Source organism: Macaca thibetana, chromosome 3 (assembly GCF_024542745.1).
Source record: "Macaca thibetana thibetana isolate TM-01 chromosome 3, ASM2454274v1, whole genome shotgun sequence".
Taxonomy (NCBI): Eukaryota; Metazoa; Chordata; class Mammalia; order Primates; family Cercopithecidae; genus Macaca; species Macaca thibetana.
In genome coordinates this window covers 64,517,137-64,531,979 of record NC_065580.1, presented here as the reverse complement: position 1 = coordinate 64,531,979, position 14,843 = coordinate 64,517,137, and the positions used below count along the sequence as shown (strand labels likewise).

The following is a 14,843-nucleotide window of genomic DNA, read 5'->3' as shown; positions in this document are numbered from 1 at the left end:
ACTTTGCATGGTGATAACCATAAATCGTACTGAGTGTGTCCTCTTTTAATGACTACTAATTTTCTTAAAGACGTGTACATTGTTGGTGTAGTTATAGTTCATTTATTTCTGTTGCTGTATAACCTTCTTTTGCGTGGATTTTCCACAGTATATTCATCCATTCTACTGTTGAAAATAGTGTGGGTGATTTCTAATGTGAGGCTATTTCAAAGAGTGTTGCCATGAACATTATTGTCCATTTCTTTGTTGAAAACATATTTCTTGGGCTGTATGAGTAGAATTGCAGGGTTATAAGTTATTAAAACATTTAGTTTTTAATCTGTACTGCCAAAGGCTTGCCAACGAAGAGTCCAAGTCTGTAAAATATTTTAAGAGATTTATTCTGAGCCAAATATGAGTGACCATGGCCCATTACACAGCCCTCAGGAGGTCCTGAGAACATGTGCCCAAGGTGGTCGGGGTGCAGCTTGGCTTTATACATTTTAGGGACATATGAGACATCAATCAAATACGTTTAAGAAATATATTGGTTTGGTCCAGAAAGGCGGGACAACTCAAAGGAGAGGTGGCGGGGGTGGTGGGGGTTCCCAGGCTATAGGTGATATAAGTAAATATAGGTACATTTAAACATTTTCTGGTTGACAATTGGTTGGGTTTATCTAAAAACCTGGGATCACAGAAAGGAAACATTCAGATTAAGATAAAAGATTGTGGAGACCAAGGTTCTTTTGAAGTCTTATAGTTTGAAGTCTTATAGTGGCTGCCCTTAGAGGCAATAGATGACAACTGTTTCCTATTCAGATATTTAAAAGGTGCTAGGCTTTTAGTTAATCTTTTTAGGATTGGGAGGGCCTGGAAGAAAAAGATCTAGCTATGTTAATAGAGATTCTTTCCAGTTGCAAATATTACCCCACAAATGACAGCTTTGCAGGACCATTTCAAAATATGGCAAAGAAACATGTTTTGGATAAAACATGTTGATTTTTTTCCTTGTCTTGTAATGTTATGACAGAGTCAGGTTGGAAAGTAAGTCACATTACACAGCGTTAAAAAAATAAATAAAAAAATAAACATCTGATGAAAATTCATGATTTGTAGGGCATGACTCCACAGACCTCTTAAATAGGAATTTGGGCAAGATAAAAAAAAAAAAAAAATCAGAGTTTAGTCCTCAGGGTTTTCCAAAGTGGTTGTACAAATACTTCCACCCACTGTGTATGAGAATTCTGATACTTCCAGCCTCAGCAACTATTGGCATTTTGTCTTTTTCATTTTAGTCATTTTTGTGGGTATGTAGTAGAATCCCATTGTGGTTTTTATTTGCATTTCCTTGATCACTGCACAAGTTGTTGGCCTTTTGAATCTTCTTTTCTAAAATTTAAAAAATAAGTTATGGATATCTAATAACTGTTGAATACCCCTTAGATGAAGATTCTTTTTAAGTCTTTATTCCCTGTTTCTACTAGGTTGCCCTTTTCTCATTCATTCAAATAAATCCTTTACATATTCTGTATATGTAAAGGATGTGAAGATATACGGATTGACAACATCTTCGCTCACTCTGTGGCTTGACTTTTTACTATCTTAAGTGTTTCTTTTGATGACCAGAGTTATTAATCTGATACAGTCAAATTTATGAAGCTCTTTCTTTATGGTTAACGTTTTTTGTGTACTGTTCAAACTTCCTTCTTCTACTCTAAGCTCATGAAGATGCCCTTCCATGTGGTGTTGTTGTTGTTGTTGCTGTTGTTGTTTTCTAAATGATATTGTTTTTCCTTTCACTGTTAGATCAAATCCCTCTGGAATTATTGTGTTTGGGTGTGAAGTAGGATTTTAGATTCACTTTTATTATATTTGTAATAGGGGTCTCCAGTTTTCCTTGAGCATGTCAGTTCATTTTTACATTCCAAATGTTAATGCAGGCATTCTACTTGGAGGAATGTTGTGGGGAAAAAAGCTGCTAACTTTTCTTAATATTTAATTAATCATTCTATTCTAAAACTATTGATTATATCTCTTTGTCTCACAGATTTTAAATAGTATCTTTGGTTATATATGCCATACATTTTGGAGATAACATTTTTGAGGTACAGATATTTTATCCCAGCAATTCCTGATTGCCTCAGGACTCGTCATGCTTTGGGTAACTAAGTGTTCCATGAACTATGTGATCACTCACTGAAAGGAAGACAAGTGAATTGAATAAAACAAAGCCAACTTTCAGCTTTAAGATTTCCAAATAGACTTATTTAAATGCTTAGCAGTATCTCAAAATTGAAGGGTTGGTATTTTCACAAAAAGTCTCTTTGTTTTCAACTTTCTAAATTCTAAAAAAAAAAATAGTATATGCCATAAAAAAAAGAGTTAAGAAAGATAATAGGTGAAAAACAAGACTATCCCTACTTAGGGCTATATGAAGTTTGAACATTCTGGGAAAAATCAGCGCTGAGCTGACGAGAAGTAAAACAATTAGTTGAAAATTAGCTGGGTGTGGTGTCCCATGCCTGTAGCCCCACCTACTCAGGAGGCTGAGGCGAGAAGAGTGCTTGAGCATGGGAGGTCGAGGCTACAGTGATCTGTGACCGTGATGCTGCACTCCAGTTCTAGCCTGGATGTGACAGCGACTTAGACTCTGAGTGACATTGTCTCAAAAAAAGAAAAAAAAAGAAAAAGAAAAAGTTAGTGGGTTTTCTTCAGTTTCCCAATGTTTGGCAAAGTCTGGGGATTATAGAATATCTTGTACCTTTGGTTAAACCTACCCCATTGTATTTATGGGGTACAACTGTGAGGTTGCTGGCTGCAGAGGCCCAGAAGCAAGGTACTAATGTCCTTTACCAGCATTTAACCAAAGGAACCTAGTGTTTAAAATAAAGGGCAGACTAAGGGGGATTTATAAGTGGATGCTGTAACTAAACTATAGGTATTTCACAGACACAATGGGAAAACAAGATAAATCCTAGTAGGGAACTTTGTATTCATCTTAGTGTATGCCAGTGGAAGAAAGAAAATGTCTATAAACAAAAAATTCCCTTCACTCCTTTTGTGGGATGAATTGTGACCTCCATCAATTCATATGTTGAAGTCCTAAACCCTGGCACCTCAGAATGTGACTGTATTTGGATATAGGGCCTTTAAAAAAGTAAGTCAGGTAAAATAGATCAAATGGGTGGGCCCTAATTCAATATAACTGATATCCTTATAAGAAGAGGAGATTAGGACACACACACACACAAGATGATGAAAAAACACCAAAAAAGATGGCCATCTACACACCAATTACAAAGAACTTAGAATAAACCAACCCTGATGATACCTTGATCTTTGACTTTATAGCCTCCAGAAATGTGAGAAAATAAATTTCTCTTGTTAAACTACCTGATCTGTGTTAGTTATTATGGCAGCTCTAGAAAACCCAATATACCTTCCTTCCACTCCTAGATTTATTTAAGCCCTCTTTGAATTTAAATGCTACCATTGGGAGAAAGCAAAAAATGGTAGAACCCTGGATTGAGATATGATTAAAATGTTAAATGGCTGAATAATTACTGACAGAGTTTACCTTAAAACAATTAAGCTATTTTTTTTCTGCTTGCCCAGCAACAGTCAAAAGAAAGGGGGAAAAAAAAAAACTATACAATTATATCAATAAATACAGAAAATGGATTAGACAAAATCCAACACCCATTCATGATGAAAACTGTCAGCAAATAGGAATAGAGCAAACTTCCTCAACTTGACAGAGAACACCTGCAAAAATCCTAGAACTAACTTCACACTTAATGGTGAGAAATAGGAAGCTTTATCACTAAGATCAGAAATAAGCAATGTTATCTCCTCTCACCACTGCTTTTTAACAAAGTACTAAAACTCCTAGCTAGTGAAATAAGACAAGAATAAGAAATAAGAGACATACTGATAGGTAAAGAAGAAATAAAACTATCTTTGTTTGCAGGTGACGTAATAATCTACTTAGCAAATCTGAAAGAATCAACAACAACAAAAAAACTATCTTGGAACTAACGAGCATTATAGCAAGGTTGCATGGTATAAAGCTTATCTACAAAAATTAATCACTCTACCAGGTTTTCTACTTTTTCCATTAAACCCTTGGCATATTTATCACAGGTTTTTAAAGTACCTGGTCTGATAATTACAACATTCCTGCCATATCTGACTCTGGTACTGATGCTTGCTCTGTCTTTTTAAACTGTGTTTTATTTTTTCCTTCAGTATGGTTTATAATTTTTGTTGTTATTGTTGAAAGATGAACATGAAATACTATGTAAAAACAACTGCAGCAATAAAACTTTAGCAATGTAGTGGTAAGATCCAGAAGAAGAGGAAGTAGCCTACAGTCCTATGGTTAGATCCCAGTCTTTTATTAAACTTGTGCACGTGAACTGTGAACTTCATCATTGCTTCTCAGTTTTGTTTTGTTTTGTTTTGTTTCCCCCTCCATTATGTGGGATAGGATGACCAGAAGGGGCTGGAGTTGAATATTTTCTACTTGCAAAGTGGTAGGCTAGAGCAGGTTGGCTTTGAGTATATCCCTTCTCCCATGTCACTTAGGCTCTGATAAAATCCCAGCAGGTCAGGCTCTGGTCATATAGTTTCTGCTGAGGGTAGCCTTGCCAACAAGAACAGAATATTCCAGAGTATTTTAAAATGATTCTTTTTTTTCCCTCTCCCTGCTAAAGGCCAAGGGGATATTTTTTCTTGATACTTATTGTGAGGACCAGGTACAGCTCCAGGATGTAAAGCTCACAAAAATGTAGGGATCATCCTTTGTTTGGGTCTCCCTGGAATGTTTTAATTGTCCACTCTGAGCCTCCATTAATTTGTGAATTTCTGTTCAGGCTTTCCCACCTAAAGAAGGTTCCTGTGATTTTTGTCCTGGTAAATTGTGATACTGTGCCCCCCTGTCTTTCTCTCCTATTTGGTGGACAGAATTTGCCCTGTGACCTTACTTCTCTGAGCGATACAAGAAGAACTGTTGATTCATCATTTTGTTCAGTTTTTTTACTTGTTGTTGGGATGAAGTGCTGGCCGCTAATCTCCCTACATGCTGGACTGAAACCCAGAAGTTAATGGCTATGTTATCATCTTTTGTAATTATCTTCTTTTCTTAGAATTGTAAGTTTTAAATATAGTAAAATTAGAGATTTTTAAAAAATAAATGGGTTATCATAGACTCCTAATGTAGACTTGCTTTTGACAAACTCAGGAATAAAAGTTGGAAACTAAAACTTTGCTTGATGTAAGAAAACATAGTTTTATTGAAGTGGCAAATAGAAAAAGAATACAAGTTGTTAATAGTATTATGATGACACAATATTATTCACTACAATAAAATGAAATTAAAAATTCTAAACTGTTTTATGAATATTATTTCCTAATAATTCTAATGAAAGTACATCTGTGCATCAAAGGTCAAAATGTACACTATGTTAAATAGACTTAAAGCAACATGATTCTATGTTATTGTGTGCCTTAGAAAAGCAGTAACTCTGGACATTAAATTGGACACTTTGAGAAACTGCATTTATTCTTTCTGATTAGTAAGACAGAATTTGGTCTAGTTCGATAGTAACTTGCTAAATTAAGGGTGAAGATTAGAAGTACCCTACTAGCTCACTTAATGAACAAAGGAGATACAGTCAGATGGTAAATATTTTATTTTTAAGTCACTTATCTTTAAGTTTCATTATCTGTATAATAATAATACTAAAAATAATAATAGTGATTATTATAGAGTTGAAGTAAAAATTTAGCAACCTGGCCTGTTTTAAGCCTTTGACATTCACTTAGTTACTGAGCTACTTAAACGAGAGTTTGTATGAAAGTCATTTTCTTGATCAGAAACTGTTTCACACTAACACAAAATTTGTGTTGTTTTAGAAAAACATGGTGGGCATTTTTGTGATATTATAAAATTAATTACATCTGCAGCCCACAATATGTAACACACTTGTTACATCCTTATTTCTGAGTAAAGTAGAGCAAAAGGAGAGAAAAATATGTAAGAATGAAAATCATTATTCTCTTAATTGCTTCATTATATACTTCACTTTTTGTAGTGGAAAAATAAACACATCTTACAGTCAAAGAAATAGTAGAGGCACAAATATAGTAGAAAAGGAATCATGAATTTTCTCACATTTGTGGAAACCGATGGTTTAAGTCTATCCAAAATAAACTTCAATTTTTAGCAAAGAAACTCTATCTAATGCATTTATTTGGAAGGGGTTTTGATAACATCTATACAAATTTATGGGTTATTTTGGAAAATCTTGCTTTTCAGGGATACTGATTTCATTGTGGCTAAGCAGCTGCTTATGACCTTGAACAAAGCAGAAGTCTTGGAATGCCTTCCTGCTGTCTGTGTGGACCTGCGCTTGCCAGTTACTGCACAGAGAAATAGTTTAATTCCACATGGAATACAGGTATGTTTGGGTTTCAGGAAATAATAGAGTACTGTTGATTAATTGTGAACCAGAACAAATAAGCCACAAGAGGGCATATTTTTCTTTATTTCATCACTCATATACAAATAAGGCTTGCCTCAGCTGGGTATCACAGGAATTCCTTCTTCAACCTCATTTTCTTAGAAGGATACACTGCGTCTAAAATATGCTCTAAGGGTAGAATGATGGTGGTATGAAGGTATTTTTAAAAAGCAAACTTAAATATGATTTTTTATATTATGCATAGGAAAGTTGTTTATTTTTCCTTAAAGTCCTTCCTTGGGGATTGTTTATTGATATAAGTACATTGTTACAAATCAAACACAAAGAGTCATTTATCTGACTAAATTCTACCAATCTGCAATAGCCATGTAGACTCCTATATCAGGCATGGAAAGCCTTTCCAACTTCTAGTGAATGTTCATAGTCAAGGAGGATTTTCTTTTCTGAAGTCTCAGGATTTGGGCCAAAGAGGCTGCACTGTGTTTTTATTTTTATTTTGAAGTACATTCCTGCTGAGTTTAATTATTCAGCACACCCCAATCCAGCTAAGTAAATATAGCCTTAAGATTCTGGCTTGGACAGTTTTGAAAAATAGCCGATTTTTTTTTTTTTAATTTTCTTCTTTTCTTTCTTTTTAAGAAAAGTCTCTATAGAAAGGTGAAATATTCTATAGAGGGCATTGAGGCAGAATTCACAAGGAGCTGAGTGATAACTATGTCTTCCTTGGCCCTGGTTTCCTTGTGTCTAACATGAGGGCTAGAAGGTTTTGAGGTGTCTTCTAACTTTGAATGTTTATGATTATTTATGATTTTATAAGAGTTTAAAACTTAAAAGTATGAAGCAATGTTTGGACAGTTTTACATCCCAATTAGCTAAACATAAACTGTTTTCTGTCTTTATCTGATGATGAGAAGCAGGGATACATTTACTTCGGAGAGTTCTATGTATGTATAATTAATACAGAAATAAAAGATGAAAGTCAGGTGTGTTTTTTCCCACCATTAAACACATCAAATGATTTTATAATGTAAATATCTAATGATCCAGTGATGAGTGTATTGCTATGATCACATGAAGTAGATGGAAAAAATACCTGGAGTTTATAAGAAGAAAATAGCTAACAGAAGATAAGGAGCTAGATGAGCTGCTTTAAATTCATGCCCTCACTTGTTCCAATTAGATGTAATTTAACATATATGCCGATTCTCTTGGATGAGGATAACAACATTCCTTATCTGTCAGTGCTGATAAATTGATATATGAGAAAACATTTGTAAAGTGGTATTTATTACAAGACAGAGAGGTTTTGTGTATGACTAAGGTATGACTAGTTTTAGAGAAGTAAGCATTAAAATGACATGCTTTTTAACCCAATTTTCCTTGCTTGCCTCTGTGCATAAACTTTGGGGTCTCCTTTATCAATAATTTTCTTTCACGTTCACCAAGTTTTCATTTGATTTGTGAATATAAAACTGTTCAGAGAGAACTAAGATCGTAGATTTTGTTGGGTTTAGTATCTTCTGCTGAGAGTACAGCCAAATTTTCTGCTAGATTTAAGCTCTGGACCCAGTAATTACCTTTCTCCTGTCTTCTGGGCAGAGGTAGCTATATGTGGAATTGGAGAAGCCTACAATATGTCTATTCTACCCTAACCCATCCCTGCCGCCTTTTCCCATGGCTCTCAACATAGATTGATGATTACTGAAATTATACAATTAGAATTTTATTCTTTGGATTTGTTTGGCATCAAATTTGATCCTTTGAGAAATAGTGTATTTCATATTGCCTAACACAAATTACTACCATAAAATGAAAATTACTTATTCATATTATATCTGTGAGCCTGCATAGAGATGGGTGAGGAGTAGTATGTCTCAGAATAGCCTAGATTCTCAAGGCACACAATTTATTTATTCAATAGTGTTTCCAAGAACATGAAAGTTATTTGTTTTCTTTTCTTCTTCTTTTTGTTTGTATTTTTCCCCTTGGATTGAAACAGGCATACAAGCAGCAATTAGGTGGTTTTAACTGATGATATACACATCGCTTTCAGTGAAATTAAGGCTCACTTGTTAAATCTTGAATAGTCACCCTTGAAGACTAAACCACACCTTATATTTTTTGTAAAACATATTTTTCCCCCACTGGGTTTTATTTTAAGAATTTAGATAGGGTATTACCCCTATAGGACAGAATACTAAATTGCTTTTGATGAAGGTAAATCTCAAACTCTTAGAAAGGGTTGTTAAAGCTATCTTGGTGGGACCCTATACAGTTATTAGAAATTGAGAAATAAATCCAGTGACTGAATATTAACATTATTTCTACTTTTTTTTAATTAACTTGTTTAACATACAAATATTGGTTAAACACCTAGCACATTCAAGACATTCAGGGAAGCAGCCTGAAGATTACGGAGCCATGGACACAGCTGAGGCCATTTATCACATTGGGCAATATATTAACAGTTGATTCTGTCTGCTTTGTGCTCAGAGTCATTAAAAGGAAGGAAAGCACAAAACTCATGTTCCAGATGTTGTTTTCTCATGGTATGTTCAGGATACTCTGGTAAATTCTGTCTAAATTTGAAGTCTGAACATCTTAAACTAAATCACTACAATACAATGTCATAGGCATTATATTAGAGGCTGAAGAAACAAAGACACAAAACAGCCAACACTTTTGTAAGGGATGCGGACACATGCATAACTAATTATAATATAACATGAAAAGAGCTTATTATAGTAGTGAAATCAAAGTGCTTTGGGAAAACAGAAGGGAATGATTAATTCTGTAGGGGCTTTATTGAAAGGATTGAATGGTAGCAAAGGAAGGTGTCATTTGGTTTAAGCATATTAAGCTACAACTTAAAAGAGAAAAGAGGAAAATGGGAAATCCAAAGTTTACCACAATTCTAGTTACACACAAAATTCTGGCCAATAAACTGACAAAATTATTTAAAAGTTTAAAAATAGAGTTGTTTTTCTTTTTTAAATCAAAAACTACTTACTATAGACCCACCATATATGGGGGACAAAAAGATATTTTGTTTTCACAATGACCTTGCAGTTTGGAGGGAAGTGCAATGACATATACAAATGAAAATAATATAAAAACATAGAAAAATACAATAAACAATTGCATGACTAGGTGCATAATGAGTGGTGTAACATTAAATATAAAGCATTCAGAAAAAAATGAAATAAAAGTTGCTATAGTTTGAAATAGTCTATGAGGACTTAAAATTTTTTTCTCTATCCAAAGAGGGTATTTATGGGGTTGATTGGTTGTGAGTCCAAACCAAGGTTATAGAGTGGGGCAGCATGAGACACAAGAAAGAGCCTTGGTCAGATTTGGGAAACCTGAGCCTTTCCTTAGCCTGACTCTGCCATCAACCACCTATAACTTAGAATGACTCATTTAGCTTCTGTGGCCCTCAGCCCTTTGTCACAGATAAAAGGTCAAATGAAGAATGTCTTCTACCCCTTTCAGTTATTCCATTACTGCATTTTTCTGTTCACCATCTCCAAATCAAGATATCTCTTGTTACTTGCTAAGGAAGCTTTGGGACCCTTGATTTGTGTTCTTAAATCAAGCTGACAAACGAAGGATCCCATGGCTGCTTTCTTTCCATGTCTCTACCTCATGTCAGATTTATGTTTGGGACTAAGGGCAAGGTGTGTGACTATAAACATGGATTTCCCATCACAAAGGATTTACCACGCAGCTAAAAATGCCTGACTTACAGGGCTCACCAAATGCACAGGCCTTTTTATAATGTCCCTGACGGTGGCCTCATGGGCTCACATTGTCATATATTTTTGCAGAATCTGTAGAAGTGAGATATTTCTGTGTTACTTTTGCTTAAAGAGGTAGAAGTGAGATATTTCTGCATTACTTTTTCTTAAAGAGGATCCTGCATTCAAATTGCATAGGTTCCAGGTTCATCAAAACTTAGATCTTCTCCTTGTCGTCATATACTTCTAAGTTCCTATTATGTGAATAACGGGTGCAAAAATCTAAAAACAAAACAAAACAAAACAAAAAAACAAACAAAAAAAAACCTCCCGAAGACAAAGATTATGAAGCATATTTCTTTGTAGGTCTGGTGTAAGGGAAAGAGGAAGAAAGGATTACATTCTACTCGTTTTTATCTTTTTCTGTTTTGTCTTTATTGGGCGCCAGCCCCTAAATGGAGGGCTGATCCCTGTTCTTCATCCCTATGCCTGCCTTGTCAAGGCTATTAACTATGGACTGAGGTTTTACATAGTGGAACGCAGATATTGTTTTGTGGGATTAGCATTTTTAGGACGGTGCTTGTGGTCACTCTCTCTGTTTCTTCCTCACGGGGTCCCTTAACAGGTTTTATGGTATAGAGAAGGAAATAAAGAGGTCCTCAAACCACCTAGAAGGAAGATCAGACGTCGGAGGTTGCTTTACATTTAGGGTGCCCTGTCCTGATAAACATCCGTCAGCGCGACCGGGGCTACCTCTAAATCCATGCTACTGGCAGCCTCGGCGCAGCAGAGATGAACTTCTGCACGCTTGGGAGTTCTGGCGTGCGCAGTGGAAGGGGGGCGGGGGCTGGGGGAGGAGATCGGAAGGGGAAAGGTAATCCCCGGCGTTTTCAGCATCCTCTTTTTAGAAAGACTGAGTATCTCCCAGGACAGCTGCTGCGGTCACACCACAAACTTAAAAGCCGCCCTCCTGTTTGGAGCGTGCCTTTCCTCGCCACCCTCGCCTCCCCAAAGCTCCAGCTGGTGCCTCGCTCTCCGCCTGTCCCAGCGCGGCGCTCGGGGAGGCAGCAGCGCCCCCTGCCTCCCGGCCTGGCCCCTGCGGCCGCAGCTTCCCGGCTCTACCAGGGCTGCTGGCGGTTCCGCTGCTCAGCCAGGGCTGCGGCTCAGAGGAACGCGCGCCGGTGTCCCGGGTCGCCGCGCCGCTGGACCTCAGCCTGCATCCCGTTCCTCTCTCCCTGAAAAGCCACCAGGAAAAGAGAGAGAGAGAGAGAAAGAGAGAGAGAGAGAGAATAGTTCACAGCAGGTAAGTCTGGTTTGGGTCACCTGCTACTCCAGTGGGAGTGTGTGCTGGAGACCGCGGTGCTACGCAAGGGTAGTGGGATTTGGGGGTGGCTGTGTCCGAAGTGGTGGATGAGCAGGGTCTGGGAGATAAGGAACCGTCCTGAGACAGAGAAGGCTCCCGCGAGCGGACAGAGAGTGGGCGCCCAGGGGAGCAGACGCGAAATCGGTGCGCAGTAAGCGCGGCACCGGCTTCAGCGCGGCCCCTGAGGCGCAGTCCCACCCCGCCTCAGCAGCTGCGGAGCCTACTCCTCCCAAGCCTCCGCTTGGCAGCACTGCACAAAGTTTTCCTCCCGAGACGCACCCAGGAACTTTGCTCTCTCCCTGGTTTCCTCGCTCCCCCACCACCCCTCCAGTTCTGGGCAGCGGAGAGCGCCTATGAACGTGTCCCGGGCTTCCGCCGGCTGCAGGTTCATTTGGAGACGCTTTGGTCGGGAACATCCGGGGAGGATTTGACCAAAGGGCATCTGCGCCCTCGCTCGCTCCTTTCGCTGTTGGTCTAGGGGGAAGCGAAAGGGGCAAGGAAGACGGAAGGGAAGCGTGGTGGTTTTTTTTTTGTAGCATTTTGGGAGAGGAATGGGCGACGCCTTTTTCCTCGCCGGGGAATCGCGACGCTCCGTCTGATGGAAGTGTGCATCCTTTTAGATTTAGAGGGAAAGTTGGAGTCAAAGAGCAGCCACAGAGCTGGCTGTCTGAAATGTGGTTAAGGCAAAACACTCGGGGGATCCCTTTGTAGTAGTGGGCTTGGCTCACTTTGGAAAGGCCGGATTTGACTTGTGCTGGGCATTTAACCAGGAGTGCGGTCCCCCGGGTGTTTCCTCCCGGCTTCCGCCCAACCATCCCGGAGTTAATGCGTTAATGGGCTACGCTGGTAGCGCACGGGCCGTTTTCGGCGCTGATTCTCCTCCTCTGATGACTTGAGTTCAACCTATTGGGCTGAGTTGCTTTGACTCCGTCCCAGTGCAAGGAAGGAAATTGACAGAAGGAGGAGACACCGCGCTCTGGCAGGGCGCTCTTGGATCCAGGGTACTGGACCAGAGCCGCGCCAGCAGCTGGGGCCGCTAATGTCCGGGATTCCGAGTTATGGGGACAGGAGTTAAACGGGAGAACTTTCAGCGATTTCGCCTCGAGCGAAGCGGTAATAAAATGCAAGCTTCTCTGCGTGGACTCTTATTTCATCACCAAAACCCCACCACTTCTCCCTTAAATTAGTGCTATTTACACAAGCCAAAGAAGAGAGGAGAGGATCTGAAGTTTATGGTTTAGCCTAAAAAGGGTTCTCCTGAATGTGTGCGCAAGCTGGGGATGGCGTGGTGGGGGCGCGCGGAGACGAGGGGGAGGATTTCCTAACAGAGAGGGAAGGGTTGAGGCGGAGGTAGAGGAGGGGTCTGAGACATCTCCTGGGTCTGGTGCTGCTGCTATTGTGTAACCATGACAACCGCGGGGGCAAGGGCGGTCAGAGCCTTCCCAGTCCTGCACGTGGAAAGAAAAATGTGAAAGGCGGAGAAGGGAGAGAGCCACATGTCATCACTCCAGTGATGCCTTCCCTTCTCCTTTTCCTTCTCTTTTTCGTTCTCCTTCTTTGAGGCCAGACAGCAAGGAGGATGAGCAAGAAGACACACATATCATCACTCCAGTGATGCCCTCCCTTCTCCTTTTCCTTCTCCGAGGCCAGACAGCAAGGAGAATGAGCAAGAAGATCGGGATTGGGAGTGATCAGCCCCAGCTGGCCACTGCTTTAACCCACTCCGGTCTTAAGAGTCTCTGAGACTCGCCCCAGCAGCTAAGGCTGGTCAGGGGTGCCATCGCTGACAGGCGCAAAGTGATGACCCTGGTCAGGGAGATAGGAAGAGACCTTGGCTCTTGGAAGGGAAAGGCCAGGAAATACAGGAAGGTGATGTGGGACGAGATAAGAGTCGGGTCAAGGGCTGAGAGACACTAACACAGTACTGATTCGGATTGCCAACATTTCCAATGGAATTTGCCCAATTGTGAAATGGAAAATTGCTAGAGAAGGGAAGAGACATTTATCAAACACCTATCATGTTTCAGATGCTGTGAACTTTATCACAATTAATATCCTCAACAATATGATACAAGTGTTATTATTCTCTTATTCTTTTCTTTTTGAACAGAAAAGAAAGAAAGAAAAAAAACCAGAGACATAAAGAGTTATAAATGGGTATTGTCCCATTTTGGCTTTTATGTTCTCAACAAAGAATCATAATTCTTAAAAAGTTGTGTTGATGGGGGAATAAGCTAGGTAGTTATTATTTTAGACATGATAATAAATGAGATACAAAAATGTTGCTTGATGTGCCCAAATATAAGCTAGTAAGGGACAGGGCTGAGATAGGAACTGTTTTACCTGGGTGTGGGTCTCCTTTCAGAAACTTCAAGCAAGTTGTCGTGACCCTACTTAATGGGAGGACTTTCTGAGGTCAGTTATGATGCTGTATCTGTATCTGTTATCATTTACATGTGGAGGACACTCAAAAATTTAAATGCAATTCATGGTTGAGAATGAGAATGAACCACATCAAATTGATAAGCCCAGAATCATATGTATGTGATATTAAAGATCTATTCATACCTATAGGTTTCATTTTCCTTTGTAGGAATTATTAGTTTCTTTAACAATGTCCATAAAGGGGAACAAAAAAAGAAAATAATTTATCAAATAGAAATCCCATGGTTATGTTAAGAACGTTTCCTGAGATTAGTTAAGTTTTCCTCTGTCTACTTATTGTCCTCATAACCTGAATACCTAAGAATTTACTTCGTATTTCAGCACCATTGGTTCACTTTTGTAGTTTGCTCTGGTTACTTTCCTGTTGACATTTTGAGATGGGAGGTTAAGAAAAAGTATCTGGCAATGTAAAATGTTTTGGAATTATCAGGAAACTATAATCAACACTAGCAGAAACTAATGATAAAAGATAGAAAAGTAATTGCTGTGGCTTTCTTTTGCCTTTCACCAGAATTGCCTTCATAGGTAAGTCTTTACTAATGATTTGCTTTATATTTTGCAGAAGGAAAATGCACAAAGAAAAACTGAATTTGTAATCTCTCTTTTATATAGGGGGAAGACTAGTAAGCGTGGGAATGGGAATTATTTTTGGTGGCAGGGAAGGTCAGGAATATAAACAACTGGAAAGGCAGAGGAAGCACATCTTCTACTGTTTCCAAAAGGGTAACAGACCGGACTTCAGGTTTCAACTTGAGTCACCAAGCTGATTTACTCCCACATATTTTTCTTTTCCAAAACTAAGAAGGATATTGCTTGGGGTTGAAGTTAAAT

At 38.9% G+C, this 14,843-nt stretch overlaps 1 protein-coding gene across 3 annotated transcripts in view; it reads left to right on the top strand.

Annotated features, from left to right (window-relative positions):
* The first annotated feature begins 11,074 nt into the window (after positions 1–11,074).
* The window catches only part of SEMA3D (semaphorin 3D), a 194,356-nt gene continuing 190,587 nt past the window's right edge, over positions 11,075–14,843 (top strand). For all 3 annotated transcript variants that reach the window (XM_050785240.1, XM_050785241.1, XM_050785242.1), the window contains exon 1: positions 11,075–11,507. The gene's annotated coding sequence lies outside the window, so the exon portion shown is untranslated. The remainder of the gene's footprint in view (positions 11,508–14,843) is intronic.